General features: G+C 31.7%; 1 long non-coding RNA gene across 1 annotated transcript in view; it reads left to right on the plus strand.

The window, feature by feature from the left end:
• LOC113475537 overlaps nucleotides 1-3,960 on the plus strand; it is a 5,177-nt gene extending 1,217 nt beyond the window's left edge. The window contains exon 2 of the long non-coding RNA XR_003397284.1: nucleotides 3,874-3,960. This is a non-coding gene — a long non-coding RNA (uncharacterized LOC113475537). The remainder of the gene's footprint in view (nucleotides 1-3,873) is intronic.
• Nucleotides 3,961-4,326: the final 366 nt, after the last annotated feature.

Consider the following 4,326-nt stretch of genomic DNA (forward strand, 5'->3'; position numbering starts at 1 on the left):
ACAACTATTAAATATAACACGTTTAATACACAATTATTAAATATAACATGTTTAATACACAATTATTAAATATAACATGTTTAATACACAATTATTAAATATAACACGTTTAATACACAATTATTAAATATAACACGTTTAATACACAATTATTAAATATAGCAAGTTTAATACACAACTATTAAATATAACACGTTTAATACACAATTATTAAATATAACAATTATCATAATTATTAAATATAACATGTTTAATACACAATTATTAAATATAAGACGTTTAATACACAATTATTAAATATAGCAAGTTTAATACACAATTATTAAATATAACATGTTTAATACACAATTATTAAATATAGCAAGTTTAATACACAATTATTAAATATAACAAGTTTAATACACAATCATTAAAAATAACAAGTTTAATACAGAATTATTAAAAATAACATGTTTAATTCACAATTATTAAATATAACATGTTTAATACACAACTATTAAATATAACACGTTTAATACACAATTATTAAATATAACAATTATCATAATTATTAAATATAACAATTATCATAATTATTAAATATAACATGTTTAATACACAATTATTAAATATAGCAAGTTTAATACACAATTATTAAATATAACATGTTTAATACACAATTATTAAATATAACAAGTTTAATACACAATTATTAAATATAACATGTTTAATACACAATTATTAAATATAACAGATTTAACACAAATGCGTAATAATATTTACTGACACTTAAAATAATTTGTTTATAATGCAAAAAAAGGACTGTGTTATCGTATGCTTCTACATTCACTATGATTGGTTGAGAAGGTTTACAAATTATGGGAGGATGTAAACTGTTTATTTTGGTATAAAATGTTTATATAGTAGTTACTATACAAGCTTAGGGTGATGTCATAATGGTATGTGTGATGTTAGAAATTATGGAAGGATGAACTGAGCAAAATGTAAGTTTATATTTTGGAGGGAAGATATAGAATTGATGGAAGAATCGCCTTTGTTAGGGTGAGTGTGATGTCATAATAATTGTATATTACATATATCGCCCAGGAAGAAACGTATAAGTTGGAAGGATAATTGCGTTAAACAATAAAGCAATGCAAAGTACTAAAATCCCCAAAATCCGAAAATGATTTGAGTTAAATGGATTCCCAACATGGAAATAAGGCTCCTGGTGCTTTTCTTTAAATTTTAAAAGTGCAAAAGTATCTTTCATGTTTTGTTTAATGTCACCAGGTATTGGTTGCTTAAGTTTTTTACAGATTCTTGCATATTCCAACCAATATATCAATGCCTCATAATATATGCCAGTATTATGGTAGTAAACTGCCCGTGAACCATATAATAGCATGCACCTATATATTCTTGTATTCTTGTACGGTTTCATCATGCGTTTGGCTTCATCCAGTAGTTTCAATGCTCCTGTGTATTTTCATTGGTTTCCAGTGCTTTAGCAGATTCACACAACCTCATTGAATGTTGGAATATTAATTGTTAAAAAGCATCTCCCATCCTTATGAATCTGCATATACATAATATAATTGACTGTGCACAATGTTGTTTTCTTGTACGACTGCATTGATTGTTTGTAGTTTCAATGCAACCGAACACGAAAACATCATTTAGAATAAACACAATAACAATTTCAATTCACCATGTTTACCATGAAACTTATAAAGGATAAAATAAAGATAGATACATGTGCAGGAAAATAGGGGCGCAATATATTATAACGTAAAGCACAAAGAGTTTGGTGATTCGGCAAATCTTAAGATAAGGGTAATTATCGTTACTATATGAAATATTGTCAACCGGCCTAACTTTTTTACAGAGTCTTTTATTTTCTATTTCCTCTTTCCATTCGTTATCTTCGTGGATATGTTCGTGGCATTCGGCATATACACTATATAGTAGCCTGTGCACCCGTGTTGTTGCATTCTTGTACAGTTGCATCAATTGTTTGGCTTCATCCAGTAGTTTCAATGCTTCTGTGAGTTTTCCATTGTCTATCAGTGTTTCAGCATATTCACACAACTTTATGGGATTACGGAATATGAATTGGTGAAAAGTATTTTTCATCCTTTGTTTGATGACATCAGGTATTGGCAGCTTAAGTTTCTTAGAGATTCTTGCAAATTCCAACCCACATATAAATGCCTCGTAATATCTGCCAGTATTATTGTAGTAACCTGCATATGCATAATATAGTCGCATGTGTATATTTGTTGTTGTAATCTTGTACGGTTGCATCATCTGTTTGGCTTTATCCAGTAGTTTCAATGCTTCTGTGGGTTTTCTATTCCCATTCAGTGTTACAGCATGTTCACACAACTTAATGGAGTGACGGAATATGAATTGGTGAAAAGTATTTTTCATCCATTGTTTAATGTCATCAGGTATTGGTTGCTTAAGTTTTTTACAGATTCTCACAAATTCCAACGAACATATCAATGCCTCGTAATATCTGTCGGTATTATTGTAGCAAAGTGCATATAAAGCATGTATATTCATGTGCACCACTGTTATTGTAATCTTGTACGGTTGCATCATCTGTTTGACTTCATCCAGTAGTTTCAATGCTTCTGTGGGTTTTCCATTGTCTATTAGTGTTAGAGCAGATTTCCACAAATTCATGGGATGGGGGAATATGATTAGGTGAAAAGTAAATTTTATTTCTTGTTTAAGGGCACCAGACATTGGTTGCTTAAGTTTTTTACAGATTCTCACATATTCCAACCAACATATCAATGCCTCGTAATATCACCAGCTACAAAGCAAGCCTTGGATAAAACTTCAGCCACATGGTATCCTTGCTTTACTTGTTCATCACTGTCCAAGTATTCAACCATTTCATCAACTGGTTTAATAAATTCAGTGTTCCAAGGTTTGTTTTTAGTCGCTGGTCGTCCAAGTGGGCGTATGCAAGCGTGGGGTGCCATCCCATCAAACGTTACCCCATTTGGTGTAACAATGTCTGTAAACCAGTCTCTCGGGTTTATACTTGGAATTGCAACACAGTTGATCATGGTTTCTCCGAGGTTGATTAAGACAGTGTTGAAGATTGTGGTGAACCATCTGAAGTACTTCATGATCATCTTCCGATCTTCCATCTTAGCAACATCATTATCAAGGACAATGATGTGTTCGAAATCTGAGATACAGAGTGATTTCCGATCGTGCCAAGGAACCCAATCCAACTACAGCATATTTGCATGGTGGTGCTCCCATAATCTCGATGCATTCATCAGAAATAAACCTCATTAATTCAGTGTACCTTCTTGTAACTGTATTTTGGTGATTTTTAACATCTAAGATTTTTTTTTTTTTTAGTTCGTTTAGTTGACCATCTTCTAAACCATACGGGATTATTTCAAGCTGATTAATTTTTTTGCCAAAATATTTTCGAAACTCCTGGAGAATGGTTTTCACTGTTGATGCTAAAAATATCAAATCAGCGTCATGGTTTGCAGCATTAGCTTTCACCAGAACTGCTGAGCACAAAGCTTTAAGTTCATCTTTATATCTTTGATTCTCTGGATCCCTCACAATAGCAGCGTTATACAGAGCTGCACTACGTGTCATGTTCAACTTTTTATAGTTAGGTTTATTTTCATAAATCTTGGCCAACTCATAGAATACCACAGCTGCTCTAAGTTCAGTTTCTATCAATTTCTTTCCCATCTTTACACAAATCCTTCAACTGTTGAGCAAGATTCTTTTCCTCCTCACCAACCTCATCTTGTGTAAAATCGTGTTCAGTTGATTCCATTATAAAACTTTCATACAGAGAAACTTCACTGTTAACATAGTTTATTGGGTGTTGTAATACAATTGTAGCTAACAAAGTTTATAATGCCACAACACTACTGTAGCTAACATAGTTTATAATGCCACAACACTACTGTAGCTAACAAAGTTTATAATGCCACAACACTACTGTAGCTAACAAAGTTTATAATGCCACAACCTTACTGTAGCTAACAAAGTTTATAATGCCACAACACTACTGTAGCCAACAAAGTTTATAATGCCACAACCCTACTGTAGCTAACAAAGTTTATAATGCCACAACACTACTGTAGCTAACAAAGTTTATAATGCCACAACACTACTGTAGCTAACAAAGTTTATAATGCCACAACACTACTGTAGCCAACATAGTTTATAATGCCACAACACTACTGTAGCTAACAAAGTTTATAATGCCACAACCTTACTGTAGCTAACAAAGTTTATAATGCCACAACACTACTGTAGCTAACATAGTTTATAATGCCACAACACTACTGT

The sequence above is a fragment of the Ciona intestinalis genome, unplaced genomic scaffold (genome assembly GCF_000224145.3).
Source record: "Ciona intestinalis unplaced genomic scaffold, KH HT000823.1, whole genome shotgun sequence".
Taxonomy (NCBI): Eukaryota; Metazoa; Chordata; class Ascidiacea; order Phlebobranchia; family Cionidae; genus Ciona; species Ciona intestinalis.